This window comes from Hyperolius riggenbachi, chromosome 3 (genome assembly GCF_040937935.1).
Source record: "Hyperolius riggenbachi isolate aHypRig1 chromosome 3, aHypRig1.pri, whole genome shotgun sequence".
Lineage (NCBI taxonomy): Eukaryota > Metazoa > Chordata > Amphibia > Anura > Hyperoliidae > Hyperolius > Hyperolius riggenbachi.
The window spans coordinates 194,306,427-194,327,135 of NC_090648.1; the positions used below are offsets into that span (position 1 = coordinate 194,306,427).

General features: G+C 43.6%; 1 protein-coding gene across 1 annotated transcript in view; it reads right to left on the reverse strand.

Annotated features, from left to right (window-relative positions):
- The window catches only part of PRTG (protogenin), a 182,738-nt gene that overhangs the window by 140,928 nt on the left and 21,101 nt on the right, over positions 1-20,709 (reverse strand). The gene's annotated exons all lie outside the window — the stretch shown is intronic.

The following is a 20,709-nucleotide window of genomic DNA, read 5'->3' on the forward strand; positions in this document are numbered from 1 at the left end:
ACCAGACATGTTTTGCAATGTGTCCGCTGATTCTAGCGTGGGAGCCGCCGCACCGCTCTCCAAGCAAGCGGCGGCTTCCCCGCGTCCAACCACAGAGTCAGTAGTATTGCTATGCGCGCAATCCGCCGCATCCAACGCGGACTCCGCCGCTCTGCCCATGCGGCGGTTTCTTCGCGTTGTGCCGCCATGTTGGACGCGGAAACAGCCGCCTCACTCTGAGCACTTGCGGCGGCTTTTCCGCGTTTCTTCACAAAGCAGTATAAATATACTCATTGCGCATTTGCATAGGACTAAAATATTTTGCAACGCATTTACATAGTGTACAGTCAAGTCATCTCTGATGACATTGGTCACTGTGTGACCAATGTGACGTCACCTTTCATTTCCTGCTCTCATTGCTGCAGCTAACCATTCAGCCTCTGACCCCGAGGGAATCCTGAATGCATTCAGCACTGCAGGCAAAGTAACCTTTTGGACTGGTTGGTCCACAGTCAAGTCACTAACTGTTCCTCAGTCAATCATTGCCTGTTATATTCTATGGCATTTTTTTTTGGGGGGGGGGGGGGGCAATTTACCTCCCTGAATGTTTGGGGGATGTGGGAGTACACAGAGGACAACCACACAAACCGTCAATTTGAACCAGGAATCTCAGCCCTGAGAGTGCTATCCACTGTGTGACCATTGTAGCACAAACATTTAGAAACTACACTTTTAGCAAACCTTTGCCATTGTGCAATAAGTTCTAGGGGAAGATTTGCTGAATATATCCAGGCAATATTTGTGGGATCACTTATTTTCCAGTATTCTCTTTTTTTCCAGCTGACACGAAACTCAGTAAATCAGACTTTGGTGGCAAGTTTGGTTCGCTTACACAGCACACAGCATTTTTTCAAGACCACAAAAAAGGCAGCCAACCACTTCTACAGTAAGTAACCCCTGACTTTCCAAAAACATCTTTAAAGCCAGAGTTCAGGATAAAATGTTTTAACTAACCCCTCCATCCCCCATCAAACCACCACTGTACCAGCCCCCAATACTCAGGTATGGGAGTCTTCAACTGCAAAGTCACATGCTCTCACTGTGCAACTGTAAAAGCCACTGTCCCTAGAGCAACTACAACTTCATTGACTCTATCCTCTCTGTCAGTTCTATGCTCTACATACCAGAAGCCCTTGAGCCATTCCCACATAAACACCTCCCCTCCCCATTGACACATGCTGGTGACCCACCCAAATCACCCAATGCCCTGGGGAGAAAGAGATCCTTACTTCTAGTTGGGGACTTGGTGACTTTGTAAGACTAATGCCTCTCCACTAGGCGACAATGTGTTTGTTCACCAATAAACAACCGCAAGGGCTAGTTGTACAAATGCTGTACAAATTCTTGATTGAAATGAACAATGGTATTGGCCCAAAGATCATCTAGTGTGTGTATATGACATAAGGCAAGGCACATGTACAGAAATCTCACCATGTACAGCAGCGACTGAGTATCTTTACCAATAAAAAAACTACTGAATATCTTTAGGCATCTTTATAAATGGATAATATGTGTGAGAACAGAAAGCCACATAACTCTAAGAATGCCAGGGATGCCATGTTTTATATTATTGCTCTATCAGAAACTCGCTGGAATAGCCTGTCTCAATATTCACAGATTGGAAGCATATCAGAATGTTTCATGCAATTGTCAGTATGCATGCCATGTATTTAACTGACCTGGATATGATCAGTTCATTTTTTTTTTTCAATAAAGCTGGAGTTTCACTTCTAAGCATTTGCAGTAAAAGCACAAAATGGATTTTTTTTATTAGGTGTCGGATTATGAAACTCACATAGGAAGGAGAGAGGGAAAAGAAAAAAAGAACATTTCATGTTAGAGAAATCCAATCATTTACACTGGCTTGCATGGCATTTATTTACATTTCCATGACATACAATGATTGGGAAAAGTAAATATCACTGGCTATTGAGTAGCTTTAGGCAGATTACCATGAAATGAATGAAGATAAAAGTCACCATATGTCCCAGGCACAAAGAAGATGCCCATTCCCTATTCCATGTGAATCCGTGCCTGTGACTCTGTAGTATGATGCATGCAGCAATGCAATTTGCCTTCGGTCTCAGGAGCAATGAAGCTGAACACAAACCATGGGAACCTAGTGACTGTAACCCGAAAGCTGGTCCTCAAATAAAATATTTAATATATGAATTGATTCTTCCTTCCCATCTCACAAAGATATGTAAAATGATCAGTCTTTCAAATTCTGCTGGCCACAGCGAATTCACATATTGAGCTAATAGAATTAAATGTTGTCAAACACATAACAGGACACTGATAGGCAATGTGGCTAAACATGCCACAGTCTACCTTCTGTAACATGTATATATGGCTTTATTGGGACTTATGCCTGGTACACACGATGAGATTTTCTGGCAGATTATTTCCAACATGTCTGATATGATTTGCAATCAAATTTCTGATCAATTTTCCATAGAAGTAATCAGAAATCAGATCGGGCGTGTTGGAAATAATCGATCTGGCAGTAAATCTGCCAGAAAATCTCATTGTGTATACCAGGAATTAGTCTATGTAAGTTTAGGATTTGGTGGTTGATTTATAGTATAAACATTTTTTTCAAGTATACTCTCCCCGCCCTTCCCTAACAGACTCCAACACGAACTAAATATGTCTATGTCCAATATGAGGGTGAGGTTCGGGATAGATTAGATAGACAGTCTAGGAAAGGGATGATGATCTCAAAGGACCCCAAAGACTAAGAATCAGCAGAAATCTCTAATGCCAATACCCAGCAACAAATTAATGTTCTTGAGACATTTTTCCTTTACTTCTTGTTACATAACAGGAAACATGAGGAAATCTCCACATAGGAAAGTGAAGCAACGCTAGGCAGATATGTTTTGGCAGTAGCTGTCCCCACTGAAATTTTGTACTCAAAGCCAGTTTCATGGCCAACAACTAGAGATCATCAGTGCTAATGCTAAAAATTCAAGTGTGCATACAAATTTAATGGAAATTGTAAGCAGACTGGAATTGGGCTAAAATTGGCAAGAATTGCATTTGATTTGATTCCAAGCTGTCTTCTATTTGCATGAAATGTGCATTCACAATAGAATAATTTGCATCTAATTAACCATCTCAACCAACTCCAGCTTATTCTCTATCTCCTAGGTTCTCAATGTGTGGTACGCGTACCCCAGGGGGTTCTTCTGATGGTTCCAGGGGGTACTCGGGCTTGATATACTTAACCAAGAATAACAAATTTAGAGATTTAGAAAATGATCAATCTTATTTAAACAACACCAAGTTAACATTCTAGCTAGTTAAAAGCAATAGTAAATGCTTGGAAATTGTTTAGAACCAATTATCATGTACTACAATCAAATATATATTTGTCAAGGGGTACGTGTGATAATTTTTACTATGCTAGGGGGTACTTGGTGATTACTGGGTTTTAAAAAGGGTACATACCAAGAAAATGTTGAGAAACACTGCTCTATCTCACTGCCAGCCGTCGCAGAGACATGTAGAGATAAAACTTTTATTTTACTTAGTCTCTAAACCGGGGTGTGTTGCCACTCTCTAACCACCCACTGTAAAGCTATGGGCCTGTACACAGATTAGGAGGCAGGGGGTTGAGAGTGGTTAAAAAGCCACATGTTGCAGAGTTTCAGTTGTGGCAATAGCCCTCAACCACATATAGGTTTTTGTTGAAAATGCTGTATACAATATTTCTAACAGCTAATAAAGCTTTGTAAACACTGATCCTCTGTGATGATCTGCTCGGCTGCCTGTGCAGGCAGGCAGCTTTTTGACCATTGTTTGGGTTTGCATGCTGCAGGACTCTGGAAAGAAGAGCTTCTGTCAGTTTTGCAGCTTGTGCTTGCAGAGGAATTTGCATACGTTGTCATGCAAATTGCCTGGCCACATTCATTGGAGGCGTGTACTATAAGTACTATGTCTTTCCCACAATGCTTCGCTGGTCATAAGGATTTCGTCCTATGTAACACTCCTGGTGGGGTGTCAGCCTGACTCTCTGTTTGAAGATCAGCTTAGAGTAATTCCTGAATCTGCGCTAGGCAGGTTTTCCCTAGTGCAGTCAGGATTGTTTATCTGTTTGTTTGTTCTGTTGCCATTGTCCTGTCCCAACGGTGGTCAACAGGAAATGGTTCTGATCTCTGTTCTTGGAGTATAGCTGGTGCAGCGGTTGCTACCAGCTATCTCTTCTGTTCTGTCTCCTGGGATCGCGCTAGCCACTTTCCGCTAGCGCTGTGGATCCTTCTGTTCTGTCTCCTTGGTTCGCGCTAGCCACTTTTCGCTAGCGCTGTGGATCCTTCTGTTATGTCTCCTGGGATCGCGCTAGCCACTTTCCGCTAGTGCTGTGGATCCTTCTGTTCTGCTACTCTGTACCTGGATCGCGCTAGCCACTTTCGCTAGTGCTGTGGATCCTATCTCTCGCTTGTCCCTGTTTTCGTGTGTCTGTCTTGTCTGCTACGCTTGCTGGAGGCTCGCGTCCTCTGTTTCAGGTTTGTCTGTTAATGGTTAGTTAGGCGTGCTTGTCTCTATTGTGCTTATCACGTCGAGACCGCACATAACCGCGTGCACTGTTGCGAATGAGTGCGGTGTTCGCGGTTAGCTAGCGTTTGTTGTTTTCCGTATCTCCTCATTGTGTTATTTGCTGTGCCTTTGCTAACCTCATATTCTGTCCTGATCTGCCTTGTGTCACGTCTGGCGATCGCACCTCTCGCGATCGCGTTCCTGTTTCATATCTGCTGTTGTGTGTGCACTGTCGCGGGGTGGTGACTAGGTTGGCGCACACACATACAACCTGTCCCTCGTCTCATTCGCAATCGCCTCTCTTGCGATTGCGTTCTGCGCTTCGTACAATTCCTGTCTGGCATTTGTGGAGGTACAGAGGATTGGTTCCTCTGCACTCCCCAGGGCCATCTGCCGACAGGAATTTTCCCTCTACGGGTGCGTAGCACCTTTTGCTGGGTGCCTGCAAATATACGCTTGTGGAGGATTTCCGCCGTGTCAGCGCACGCGTTGTGCGCTGATCACGGAGAAAGTTCCGCAATCGTTACATCCTCCCATTCAGATTTGATTTGCCCACAATGGTGTGTACGGGCTTGTAAAGCCTCCTACAGACACTAAACTGAACTCGGCAAAGGTATCATTTCAGGCCATCTCTTCTGGGAATTTAGTGTGCATCAAGCTTACCCAAATATTGATAGATCTGGCCCATGAGTATTAAAACGACAGAGACTAACAATGTTTTTTCCCCTCCTTAAGCCAGCTTTGTACTATACTGGCACCACGATTGACCTGTGATCAACTGCCATCACCAAGAGGGGTGCCAATAGAAAACACAATTTTTGTCCAATTAGACATTTTTTGTCTAATTAGACTTTTTTTGTCTAATCAAATCTAATAAAAACTCCTCCTTCAGGAAGCTGCTCCATCATGCACTATGCAATTTTCTTTCCTACCCTCCTTGCACAGCAACAGTATGTGTCGCTTGCCTCTAGTCTATAAGTGCTTCTGCACAGCACTTGATCCCAAACTGTCGCCTAAAAGATTGAGCTCCATTGCCTATGGGCATCATTCATTTTCCATGCGTACACACCTTAAGACACCGAACAGATAAAAATTTACATTAAGGCCAAGTTCACAGTGGCCGTTGCGTTGCATTCCTTCTTTCACAGGGAATGCAACAGATGGGGATAGTGGTGTTGGCCATATTGTGTATACTCACATTGCGTCACAGTACAGTGAAGCATACAATCATTGAAAAGTATGCTTCATCACTACTGTTAACACGCGCATTAAAGGGAAGGTCCAAGCAAAATAAAAAAATGAGTTTAACTTACCTGGGGCTTCTACCAGCCCCATGCAGCCATCCTGCGCCCTCGTAGTCACTCACTGCTGCTCCAGTCCCCCGCTGGCAGCTTGCTGACCTCTGAGGTCGGCGGGCCGCATTGCGTACATTTTTACGCATTCCCGCTAGTGCAGGAACATTAACATATACATTTTTACGCGTTAGTGGTTCAATGCGTAAAAATATACGCATTGAACCACTAACGCGTAAAAATGTATGTGTTAATGTTCCTGCACTATCGGGAATGCGTAAAAATGTACGCAATGCGGCCCGCCGACCTCCGAGGTCGGCAAGCTGCCAGTGAGGGACTGGAGCAGCAGTAAGTGACTACGAGGGCGCAGGATGGCTGCATGGGGCTGGTAGAAGCCCCAGGTAAGTGAAACTCATTTTTTTATTTTGCTTGGACCTTCCCTTTAACCAGTAACAGTGCGGTGTGTTACCATACTGCAACCCGTTATAGGTGCAACACCTATGTTCACAGCACGGCAGGTGCAGTATAACGGGTTGTACTGCACCTACCGCGCTGTGAACGTAGGTGATGCATTCCAGTGCTGTAAACCGTGTTACAAAGTGGCTGTTACACTGCTCCATTGTGAATGTGGCCTTATAGGAATATTATTATGAGGATATTATTGATTGTGGTTACTTATAATATTCTTAAGAATCCTATACAATAAAACCTAACTGTCCCTGCATGATCCACTTTCCCTGTCTGTCCGTCTGTGGTTTTTATTGCACTGCACATGTGCTCAGTACAGACAGCCGTTGGGACGGGAGGTCGGGCCAGGGAGCAGGGCTGGCGGGTGCACGCTTGCAGCGGGCGCGTGCGCGCACACTGACTGCCGGCGGTAATTTCACTACCTAGAGCCCGTTTTTAAACGGCTTAGGTAGACTAGTTTTACATACATGTAACTGTCAGGTTAGCTGCTCCCAGCCCCTCCTCCTGAGTTTCCTGTTTGCATGATAAGTAGTAGCAGATTTGCATATGATTTGCATCTGAGTTGAATGCGAAGTGTGCAGAAAATGTATTTAGGTGCTGCACACTGAGCTGGTGGTCATTTCAGATGCAGCCTTAGTGGTATGCGCTGGCGTTCTCCTCGCTAGTTTTACATATCACCTATGCAGTAAACACATTACATAGATCTGTACAACCTGCTTTTGAGAAGCTTGTGTTTTTGTCACTTGATTTAGTGGTTATGTGATTACTAAATTGTTACAGGTCACCTTTTCTGATAGGAGAAAATCGCCTACTGTCTGTTTAAAAATGAAGCGAGAGCTCCAGGGTCAAACAAGAAGAGTCAGATATGTGCTCATGGTTATTATTAGATGAATGTATACTGCGAGATTCTTGTTCTGGCAGGTGCTTTTCAGTTGGAGTGTACCATTCTGTGCTCTGACCCTGTACAAATAGGTGCAGTGAAGAAACTGAAAATACTGTTGTTCTCCCTCTGAAACACTGTTGTTAAATACATGTGCTCTACATAAACAATGAAAATATGTACCGTAAAACACACACACACATACACACTTGTTGCTATTTTGATTAAGTGATGTACTGTAAAGTACAGTACTGCCTTTTTTTGAACCGGAGGTAATTCCATGTGGTCACTTCACCTTGTCCTCAATGCATCACTTTAAGACAGTGGGCAGAAGGAAACTTTTTAGCAAGATCAAAAGTGTGCATCTCAGCACTAGATCATATTTATCTACACCTTTCAAGGTATAGGCATAGGTGTAACTACTAAGGAAGCAGCTCCCACAGCCGCAGGTGGCCTGGCATGTGGTGGGGCTCACTGCTCCCTGACTGCTTCACTCCCTACCTCTACTAGGGCCCCTCCTGTGCTTCCCTATAGCTGCCTTTTTAATCATTGCCCTCCCCCCAACGTGTGGTGAAGTGCAATGGTGCTGCTAGATTTTTAGCTACTCCAGTTTGCTTTCGCCGCAGTCACTCGCTTTAAACCTCTGACTTGGTCTTCTGCATGAATGTTATGCGAGGTCACATGACATAATGGAAGACTCGGGACCAGGATGGAGAGAGTGAGTAGAATGACTGCAGTGAAGGAGAACAGACTTTTTCATCAGGACTGTTGTACTTGACTTTAATTTGTGTACATTGTAATTAAAAGTAATTGTAATACTATTGCATGGCCGTTTAACTACCTGCGGACCGCCGCAGTACAAATCTACGGCGGGCAGGGGGCGCTGCGGTTCTGACCGGACGTAAACTCTACGTCCCATTGACCGCGCGCCCCCACCCGTCCCCTCCGCAATGTGGTGCCCTGCCGCCTCTATGACGGCAGAGCACTGTGAGCGGGGCAGGAGCCGTTTTCATGGGCTCCTGGCCCTGTCAATCATGTAAGCCGTTCCCATTGGCTTACATGGAGTGACAGGGTCAGGAGCCAATGAAAACTGCTCCTGACCGGCACACAGCGCTCTGCCGTCATAGCGACGGCAGAGAGAGCAGCCTGCGGCGGGGACAGAGCGACGTGACCGTCGGGAGCGGCGGATTTTAGCGGCGGTTTACTGGACCAGCACCCTCTGGTCCTTAAGAGGGCAGAGGGTGCTGGTCCTCAAGTGGTTAAACCATCACCTTCTGTTTTGTTTCTTCTTTAAATATACTGCTTAGTTGAAGGGGTGGCCAACAGATACTGTCAGCTTGCTATACATAATATGATTCCTCTGCATTGCAATTGACTTGCATTAAATGTGAACAGGGGTGGACTGACCATTCGGGCATGGACCGAGGGCCTGTGGTCAGTTGGGGCCCGCCCTGTGTTGCCAGCCTATTGGGCATGTGAGCAGGAGGGGTGGCAGCGCAGTGAAGGGGGAGCAGCGGGCACAGCAGCGGGGAAGGGGGGCATCTCCCCCCCCTTCCCTCACTTTTGGGCTCCCCCTTCCTCGCTCCAACCTCCAGAATTTAGTATTGTGGACGGTTGGTAGCGGGTGGGGACTTCCCTCTTTCTTGTTCCAGGCACGGGAGGGAGCTCTGCGTGCCGCTAGTCTGGACCAGACTAGCAGCACGCAGAGCTCCCTACCGCGCCTGGAAGAGAAGAGGTAAGTCCCTGTCCACTGCCAGCCGCCCACAATACTAAATTCTGGAGGGGGAGCAAGGGAGGGGTAACCCCAAGGTGAGGGAAGGGTTGGGAGATGGCCCCCTTCCCCGCCTCTGTGCCCGCTGCTCCCCCTTCACTGTGCTGCTACCACTCCTGCTGGAGACACCTATAGACCTAGCTAGCTATTCTGGGGAAACCTATAGATCTTGCTACCTATTCTGGGGACACCTACATACCTGGCTACCTATTGTGAGGACACCTATAGACCTGGCTATCTAAACTGGGGACACCTATAGACCTGGCTACTTATACTGAGGACACCTATAGCCTGGCTACCTATTCTGGGGACACCTATAGACCTGGCTACTTATACTGGGGACACCTATAGACCTGGCTATCTAAACTGGGAACACCTATAGACCTGGATACTTATACTGGGGACACCTATAGACTTGGCTATCTAAACCGGGGACACCTATAGACCTGGCTACTTATACTGGGGACACCTATAGACCTGGCTACCCATTCTGGGGACACCTATAGACTGGGCTACTTATTCTGGGGACACCTATAGACCTGGCTACTTATACTGGGGACACCTATAGACCTGGTTACTTCCACTGGGGATATCTATAGACCTGGTTACCTATACTGGGGGTACCTATTTTGGGGGGAAACTGCTGCCAAATTAACTGTATTTTTGGGGAACCGCAGCTGCCAGATTAAGTGTATTTTGGGGAGCAGCTGCCAGATTATGCGTATGCTGGGGAACCACAGTTCGCAACTGCTGCCAGATTGTGTATGTTGGGGGAACCACTGCTTCCAGATTATGTGTATTTTGGGGAAAATACTGCTGCCAGATTACATGTATTTTGGGTGATACATGTAGTTTGGGTGATCCACTGCCAGATTATGTGTATGTTGGGGGAACCATTGCTGCCAGATTATGTTTATTTTTGGGGAACACTGCCATATTATCTGTATTTTGGAGAAACCTATGCCAAATTAGGTGTATTTTTGGTGAAATGCTGTCAGATTACAAGTATTTTGGGGGGAAACACTATGGCAGAGTTCAAACTTCCCCAGCTGACCTTTTACACCACTGCTAAGGTCATGTATATTTGGCCCCACCCATGACCACACCCACATTCTGTTGCAAGACCATACCCGGTTTTGTCAGTAAATTTGTATCTTTGTCAGTAAAAAAATAATGTGAAAGGTTGGCAACACTGGTACGGGGCCCCATAATCTCCTATTGCCCGGGGGCCCCATGAGTTGTCAGTCCGCCCCTGAACATGAATCACTTATCACACACAAAACAAAGCAGACCTAAAGCACAATTGTAAAATGCAGAAAAATCTCAAGATCCACAAAAAAAGAAAAACACATAAAAATGCTAGGACATCGAAATACATTAGATGTGCAATGAATGTGAACTCACACATGATTCCTACACGTGACTTCTAATAAGCATCAACAGAGCCTTAATGTTATTATACTACAATGTTGTCACACTACGTGTAAGTGAAGAGAGACACTCTCGGGATATGTAAGCTGTACATTTTGCTTTCAGCAGGTGCGAGTTCTTCAAAAGTTTTGCTCCTCAGGCAAAATGTCATGTACAGACTCCCCTAAAATATTCTCATCATTAATTTGCCGGATGTCAAGGACAAGGTTTCTGAAGCCATGATAAATATCTGTCAGGAGCTGCACAAAGCATATGTACTACAGTAATGGAGGCATATACACAGCATGATTTAGTATGACTCCAGGCAGCTAGGATAGTAATTAAGGTACTTCTAGAAAGATGACTTCACAAAATGGAACAATTTAACAATTTATATTTTATTTGGACATTCCAAAGGAAACACACTTCAGAACAAATGTAAGATGTATAAGCCTACATACAAACAATGCCAATAATAACCATAGACGGTTAGTATTGAAACTAAATTCAATCCCTAAACCATATTCATTAAGAAGGGTAACATACTTGTATGTCTTTCCACAATCACTGTTCATAGATTATATATATGTGTGTGTGTGTGTGTGTGTGTGTGTGTGTGTGTGTGTGTGTGTGTGTGTGTGTGTGTGTGTGTGTGTGTGTGTGTGTGTGTGTGTGTGTGTGTGTGTGTGTGTGTGTGTGTGTGTGTGTGTGTGTGTGTGTGTGTGTGTGTGTGTGTGTGTGTGTGTGTGTGTGTGTATATATATATACATACACACACATACATACATATATATACACGCACACATATATATATATGTCACACGCAGTGAAAGGTAAAGAGAGTTGGCACTGGATGCTGGACTCAGCAGTTGCCTGGGGAAAGGTGGTGACTCACTCTGCCTCTGGACCAAACATCATAACTTGACCAACCAGAGAGAAGAAAGTTTTCGGGCACCAGATGAGTTGCAAACAGCATAACACTATTTTATTTCTTCCCAGGACAAAATAATGATATAGACAAAGTGATTGCCAGTCTGACAGCCGTTTTTCAAGTGCTGGTCTCTGAGGAAGCGAGCAGCTTCCTAGGAAGAAATAAAATGGTGTTATTCTGATTGCAACTCATCTGGTGCCCGGAAACTTTCTTCCCTCTGATTGTTTTCCTATGTATAACTGGAAAACGTGACATTTGCATTTGGCCACCCAGGACAATGGACACAGTTGAATTATTCTAAGGGTACCCATACATTACTTGATATTGAGACCCAATTGACCTTCCAAGTGTGCTAAAGCTAGGTATACAGTACATTATGGGAAGCTAATCGATTCTTCCTCAGTGTGCATTTGATTGGTTAGTGATCAATTTCTAAACCACAGGGCAAATTCAATTTTGACAAATTTCAGCCCTGATCCATCAAGCATCAACAGCGTTCTACTACGTTCTCTTTGTCGGGCTTAAACAGTAGTGACATAAATAAGCTTGCATGCTAATGATTTCCTCATAGTGGCCTCAATGACATCATCCTTTGAGTCTCTTTATTAGATTAAATTACTTAAGATTAATTTGGACATGTGTAGTAAAATAAAGTAAAAGAAGTGAAAATTGAACAAGACATTAAACACTGGCAGTTGGTGCCATTGCTTCTTGGATCTTCTAAACGCTGCAATACTAAACCTACCTAATTCAATACAGCTTATCTTGACTCATATTCTTCTGTAGATGGTTCCAAGACTGAAGGATCATTGACTTGCCCTCTGCTGTCACATTTAAATCCTTGGATAAAGAAGCACTCTTGTCTCTTTGAGTCACTTCTATTGCGTTTGGCAACAAAATGTCAGCATTCTTTTTTAGAAGAGAAAGGCAAATCAAACCACTTGTAAAAGAAAATCACAGGTTCTCAAGACAAAGCTTAAAGCAATGATAAAGCTATTCATGTCATTCAAGCCTTTGTGCTCCTCAGTCATGGCACCATGAGAATTACCATTTCCTGAACTCAACCTATTCAATATAGTGAAAATGTAAATGTACGCCATGAAATATAAAACAGGACCTAAGTATACATAGTAACGCTAACCTTCATGTCAAGTCACATCATAAAAGAGTAAAAAATATTAAACTTGAAGGAAACAAGCCACAAATAGAAGTATACAAGACACCGAATATTCGCTGTGAACTGATAAATCATCATTACTAACTGCAGGCTTATTCATAAAAATATTTTAATTTATGTTAATGAATGGTACTTATGTGCTCCTAAACTACGTACACACTTTGGATTTACAGATATTGGAAATCTATAGTGTGTACAAGGGCCCTCTGCTCTGACGTAGCTGGCCCTTCTAGTAGTGATCTGTTAGGTTGTATCACTGATCACTGTCCCAATGCCTCATAATGCCTGCAGGAATTTCAGATGAAGATGCTGCAGGGCGAAGCTCCTCACATATCTCCCTAGGACCGGTGCCTCCATATGGTCAAACTGGGCAACTGCCCATCCCACGTTCCTTAGGGGCCCCACAAGTTAAGGACTGTAAAAGTCATGTTTACTATGAGTACAGTATGGAAATTAAATTGGCCTTAAATAAATGTTTGTCCAGGACCCCCTCTGTCTGTCTGTCTGTCTGTCTCCCTCTGTCCTCTTTATTGAGCAGTGTATGCTGTAGAGCTTGTTTGTACAGCAATCAGTCCCAAACATCTGCCCAAAACAATGTCTAATGCCTAGTGTTCACCATGCAATTTCCCATCAGATAGAAGGGTCGATAGATAATTTCCGACAGATTCAATTGTTTTTCTGATCGATTTTCTGATCCCTTCTATGCAAATCGAACAGAAAAAACGATCGGAAATCAGATTGGAACTTTTGAAAATTATCTATTTGACCCATCTATCTGATGAGAAATTGCATGGTGTGTACCAGGATCGTTTCTGTAGACAGATTGTTAATGTGTGTACTTCTCTATCCTCATGATGCTGACAACTGCAGTAAGACAAGTGTTGAGCTGTCAATGGTCTGAATTCTTCTCGCTACAATAAAAATTTATTCAGGAAAGGGCTACAGTGATAGCCAGAAAGTGACTGGAGAGTTTTTATTAAACAGGGGGTATGTTTATTAAACCTTTCTGCAGGGTCAAATAAATAGTATATTGGTATGTATTAATTGTCTCTCTAGTAAGTAGTGTGTCTACCACAAGGAAGGTAGTCAGATCTCCTGACTGATAAGTGACAGCTTCAAAACAGCAGATTCAGTAGGTATATTCTCTGCTTGAACAGAAAGGGAACACAATAGAATACCGTAAGTATGTTCTGCCTTGAAGAAATTGCTTATCGCTGTTGATAAAGTTGTGGGAGATATATAAGCCTGCTATAAGCCATGCATTTACATGCATGCCATGACTGTGTCTGCAAAGGAAGAAGTTGTTTTACACCCCATTCACAATGCATTATGAGCGACTGCATGATGTCCTGCAACACGTTGCCAAATGCTTTGCTATTAATTGTGAACCTGGCCTCAATCAATTATATTGAAAAAGGCAGTGTGCCACATTACAACAAACAGCACTAATATGGCCATCAAACACTGCTTTTGATTCAAAGTCCAATATCCTTGCGTACTGCACACTATGTGCTTTGCCTTGCAACGTGTGACAATGGGCCCTTAGCAATCTTGCTAAGAAAATGATGAAGGGTGATAGAGGTAATTAATGACTAAACGCAAACACGGATATATCTTGAATGGCATTTTCATATAATACATGATGAGACTGTGCTGGGAGCAAATGAAATAAGGGAAAATCACTATAAGCTCCGAACTGCTGAGACACAAAGTTCAGCTTCAAATGTAAGGTACAAGGTTCTGTCATTACACTCTCCTATGCTCAGGAGACGAGAAACAGTAGACCTGATCCAACTCACTTTGGGCCATATGCAATTCACCTCATCTCCTGGAAGATCATTTTCATACTCTCTTTAAAATAACTTGTGAGTATTTTACAATTGAAAAAGCAAACCAAAAGTTAGCAAAAAATGAGAATTAAAATTACTTTGAGCATTTTCTTGCATGTCAGTGGTTTAGAAGCCATTTAATTGACAAGCTGTGATATATACTGTATATATCTCCTAGGAGAAAACGCGGGAGAAAAAGTGAATTGCATAAGGCCCCTTATCTCCCAAGTTTTCTCCTGGGAGATTATTTTTTATCTTTTCTCCTAGGAGATAATTTTTGTTTAAAATTATTTTTCAGCGCTCTGCAATTAAAAAAAAAAAAGTACAAAAAGCAGATAAAAAAAAGTAGTGTCAAAATTATTCTGAGTATTATATTGCTTGCTGGTAGCTTAGAAGGCATTTTACTGATAAAATGTGGAAAGATCACCTGGGAGAAAACTTGAATTGGATTGGGTCCAGCATCTCTTAAAAAAAAAAAAAAAAAAAAGTTCAGTCAGCAATAATGGCAGCATTGCCAGCTGTGTGGAATTCACAGGGGACTCTTCTTGAAAGTAATCAAAGCTAAATTGGGTTTTTTTTGGGGGGGGAGGGGGGGCTGGGTAAGAGAGCACAGTTATAACCATTTAACAAACAAATAACATTTACCGGTAAGTCATGTATAACCTTACTGGTTCTCTTTTGTGGAAGTAACCTATTCAGAGAAGCATTTACATTGTGCAGAACAGTGATTCAGCACTATTATTCACTACAGTCACTCAGCATTCTACATACCTGATATCTTCAACGTAATGTATTTATTTATATCCTTCTATGACATTCAAAGATAGCATAGTATTCAGTATTAACAAAAACGTCAGAATATTCAGTAACATCATTGACGTTGGCTGAAATGCAATAAATATTTCTGCCAAAGTGGTTCATTACAATGGGAATACAGAGAAAATTAAAGGGAAAAAAGGTATGCATTCAATGGAAAGCACCACACTCATGGCTATAAATTATTCTGCTTTCAGAACAATAGACACAGCTGCTGAATAGGAGGATATGACAATAGACTTCTGGCCAAGCAATTGTTTAGAGCTAGAAACCATTCTTCAACAAAATCAGTGGGGGCTGGAAAACGAAACCAGCAAAATACTTCAATCAGCAAATTATTGTCAGCCAAAGGAAATGGCCTACTCAGTATTGCCAAACAGATAGAGGGATCCAGTACACATCTGTACAGTGTGATAACTTCTACTGGTATGCAGAAAACTGCAAATTACATGTACAGTATATACATAGCACCTTTATATTTAGTAGGCCCTTAGCAAAAATATCTGAGCCCTTTGCACAAATATTAAGTGGCTTATAGCTTTTCCCAGCCACATACTCTATGTAAACAGACACAAAATGCCAGTAATACAATTTTACCTTCTTAAAACAGAAAGCATTTCTGGTAATTCAGCTTTTAAGGGTACCTGTAATAAGGGCCGGTTCAAGTAACAATTGGGCCCTAGGGCAAAATTAGCCTGGGGGCCCCCCAACAGACCCCCCCCCCCCCCCCGACCAAAAAGTGTCAGAGGCCCTTTGTTGCAACTAAATTTCCCTTCTGGGCCCCTGAGCTGACCCTCCCCTATTCACCTCCCAATTTAACAGACTCTGCAGAGTCCCTGGGGAGCAACAGTTAAGATGGGGGAGGGACAACTTGGGGGACCCTACAGGTTCGGGGGCCCTGGGACAATTGCCCATTTTTTCCTATGGTAGCTCCGGCCCTGCCTGTAATCAGGATAGGGAAAAAAGTTAGATATGTACTTACCTCAGTATGGGAAAGCCTCTGGATGGTTACAAGGTGTCCTTTGTCTTCCTTAGCCTCTTTTATGATCGGACCCCCTAAAGAATCCTCGACTTTAAAGTCGAGTACTGCTCGTAGCCATGCTCCCCTCAGTGCAGCTGCAATACGCAGACCTATGAACTGCGAAACCAGCACAGACCTGCAAGGGCACAGCCATCCATGCACCTGCGTAGTGTGGCAGCACTCGTACACATGGGGAGCACGGACGTGAAGAGGAAGAGGATCTTGGCCAGCAGCGGAGGGATTGTGGACATCTGCAAAGCCTCTGGAGCATCCTTATGAGGTAAGTATCTAACGTTTTCTTTTAAAGTGAACCCGAGGTAAAAATAAACTGATAAGATAAACAATTATATTTATCCTCCAAGTGCTAAAAATGACTAAGTATTTCAGTTTTTTTTTTTTTTATTTAACTACTTTAAGACCATGTCACACCAAGTGGCGTGATCGCAGCGGCAGCCCCAGCACCGCCTAACACCAATTAGTGTAAAGTCCTGGGGCCGGCTTTTGCAGGAGTCATCTTCGTTGGTAGGCGGAGCAGAGCCTTCAGTCTCCCATCGGCAATCGCCGCTCTGAGACTGTTAGACAGCGATACCGCCGTCTAATTTCCCTGTACAGCGCTGAAGCCTGACAGCCGATCACAGTGATTGGCTGGCAATAATAAACACTGGGGGGGGGATCATCAGACCCCCCCCTTTTCTCCCCACCAACAGATCTTTCTGTTGGTGGGGAGAAGGGGGAATACTTGTGTGCTGAGTTGTGAAGGCCCTGCAGCGAGGCCTTAAAGCTGCAGTGGCCTTTTTCAAGAAAAATGGCCTGGTCTTTAGAGTGGTTTAACACTGCGGTCCTCAAGTGGTTACACATTTAAAAAGTAGGTTGAATGTTTTACTGTGTATAATCAGTGGCAGCCTACTAAAGGTGCCCATACACTCGTCAGATTGGCAGCAGATAGATAAGAAATGCATCTGATGATCTATCTGATGCGTTTTTAGAACATTTTTTACCAGGATAGAATTCCAAGAGATTTCAGTTTGCCATCAGATTTCCATTAAGGCCAATGCAAACTGATAAGCAATCTCATCAGATCGACCTAAATTTTCCACCCTGCCAGTTCGATGGAAATCCATCGAAATCGGCCATCGATCGGTCGATTGGCCAACCGATTTGCAAACGATCAATCGATCGATCGGGATCGATCGGTCGGCCAGAAACTCGGCGGAGTGTATGGGCCCCTTTAGTGGCCCAGCATTAGAAAAAGGTCAATCGTTCATGTATTTTATCTCTCCCTGCCTTCAGAAGTTGTATTAAGCCAGGAAAACTTTTATTGCTGTAATTAGCTTATCAGTGATGTTTACTATATTCCCAAACAGGTACTGACAAGACAGAAGCTGTCACTTCCATGCTTAGACAATAACTCTCAGGCAGCATAATAAATCAAGTAAAACAGCCTGGTTATTAATATATTTTGTACTGTACATACACATGTTTATCTCATCATGTCACATGTCGCCTCGGGTACACTTTAACCTAACAGGTGTACTTTAAGTGAGTAACTTTCATTTCCCATGATGCATCCCTTCTGAATATGCAAATCATTCCTTTATGCCCCAAAAGCCATGCACATAACCAAAACAACCTCATCTCAGAAATCAAACTGATATTATTATTTTGTATTTATATTATATAGCACTGACATCTTGCACAGCGCATCACACAGTATAAAGTTATGTCACTACCTCTTCCTCAGAAGTACTCACAATCTAATTACCATAGTCATGTGTCCACCATAATCTAGGGCCGATTTAGGGGAAGTCAATTAACTTACAGTATCTGAATGTTTTTAGGATAGGGAGGAAACTGGAGTGCCTGGGGGGAAACCCACACAGACACAGGGAAAACATACGAACTCCTTGCAGATAGGGACTACACTACACCACCGTGCTGCCCATATATCCAGTATCCCGATATGTCCAGTATCAGTAAAATGCAGCTGTAAACAGATTTTGGCATTTATCTCTCCATGACTTCCTTGGAGTAGTGTGTTACAGCCTGGGTTAATACTGCATGACTGCACACATTAGCTTCAGCACAGACTGGGAGGAATCTTGGCCTCTGTGGACCTTCTGGGAGCAGGAGATAAGGTTCTAAGGCAGGGTCAGGACAGCATAGAAAAAAAAATATAAAGGTCTGCTCACTTTTCAATCTGCATTCCTAAAGAACAAACCCTGGCAATCACTCTTTGCAAAGGAGAGACATGAAAGATTTGGTCAAAGAATCAGGGTCATCTGCTCTTTATCACAGGGGTAAGCCTCGCCCAGGCCAATTTCTAACCTTTTAACCCTATGAAGACTTCATTTGCACTGGGATAATGACATTCCTGGGTGGAGTGCAACCTTCAGCTTCCACTTCTTAAACTTCAGAAAGGTAGCCTCCAACTTCTTGTGTGTTCATTCTCTAACACCAGGGCCTAAGCTAAAGCTGAGCCCATCTCCAATAGCAAAACTCTGCGTTGTGACCCTAAAGCTAATGGTAATCTCACTTGTCAAAGCTCTGGCCAGCCACAGAAAAAAGAACATCCTTGCCCCCCTGCTGCTGCCAATGACTGAGATAGCAATTGCTCTTTTACTAGAAAGAATGCCTATTTAATGCCGAATCTCCACAAGATTAATATGTATAGGTCCCTTTAGCTATACTAGTAAGTGATCTGGGCTTCCAGGGATAGAAATAAAAACAAAACAAGCAAGCTGAGGCTAAATCTTTGTATTCTTTTCTAAATATCTGAACCCTGTCTACACCATTAATTCTATTGCACAATGTTTGCAGAAAAAAGCGAGTTCTTTAGGAATTAGCGCTTTTGGTTTAACTTCCCTGGTTACAGTGGAACAGGCGAATCTGCATACATTAACCTAATACAGCTTTGTCCCAGGCACCGATTCACCATGCAAAAATTAAGCTGGTAAGTAGATGAATTTCAGTAAAAAAAAGACACATGCTGATAAAGCAATCACTGCCATTTGCCCATTTTTTTATACGCTTTTGTGCCAGGACAAATCTGACCTCCCAACACTGATTTCCATAGTCGTGTGTATTTATCCTGAAGATGTTCATTTAAGACATTCAACTCTTTTGCCGTTGTCTCTAAGAGACTCGGAAGAAAGGTTTACATGGGGCAAACAAAATGAAAAATGCCTTAAGGCTGAGTACACATGGCCCCTTTTCTCCTATTTACCATTTCATCCCATGTGAAAAAGGCTTTAGGATATTCTCAGAGCTACCCACTGATGTCTCTATTAGAGGAAGTGATTAAGCATGGATTTGATATTCAAAGTAGTGTGCCATTTCCATACAGGGCACTCTTATCGTCCTTAATGCTAATTTATTGATCTACGTGCCCACACAGTGCCACGTTATACCCTGCACTGAACATACATTGTGTGACTGGCTGGCATCATAAAGCCATCAGATTTGTCTGAAAATGAAGACACTGTTTTCTTGGATTGGTTAATATCTCACTGTTTTACCTGCTTCAAGTAACATTTATACTGACAGTGTTTAAAGGGATACTGTAGGGGGGTCGGGGGAAAATGAGCTGAACTTACCCGGGGCTTCTAATGGTCCCCCGCAGACATCCTGTGTTGGCGCAGACACTCCCCAGTGCTCCGGCCCCGCCTCCGGTTCACTTCTGGAATTTCTGACTTTAAAGTCAGAAAACCACTGCGCCTGCGTTGCCGTGTCCTCGCTCCCGCTGATGTCACCAGGAGTGTACTGCGCAGACACAGACCATACTGGGCCTGCGCTGTGCGCTCTTGATGACATCAGCGGGATCGAGGACACTGCAACGCAGGCGCAGTGGTTTTCTGACTTTAAAGTCAGAAATTCCAGAAGTGAACCGGAGGCGGGGCCGGAGCATCGGTGAGCGGCTGCGCGGGCACAGGATGTCTGCGGGGGACTATTAGAAGCCCCGGGTAAGTTCAGCTCATTTTCCCCCGACCCCCCCTACAGTATCCCTTTAAGTAAAATGTATACATTGTAAGGAGCAATGGCAAATAGTATTCCAACAAGCCTATTTTGTTTTTATGTATATCTAACACACATTGCTGACAGAAATGGGGAGATGGGAATGTCAAGGTTTGCTGCCCCAGTGGTGAAAATGAGTGACAAAACAACTTTGTCCTCTGTGGCTAATTATTCCTGTAACAAGGGGGGAGTTTTTGAACAGATTCAAATGAAAAAAATATTTGTAATAACATCAAAATCCCAAAAAGCATGCAGATATATTTAAGATAATTTTATGACTGCAGACTTTCCCTTTAAAGACACTCCCAGGATTTGCTCAGTAGAGTGAATCTGATCGGGCTTGGCTATTTCCACCGCAGCCCAATGGGGAAGATGGTACTGCACCTGCGCTGGATCAAATGGTACATATCATTGTCTGCTGCTGTCCGGGGCCCCAGCACTGGATTCATGCAGTCTCATTAGGATCCAGAGGCTCTCCCTCCCGAGGTAAGTATCCCCCAGGGGCTCTTTAGGTGACTTTCTGGT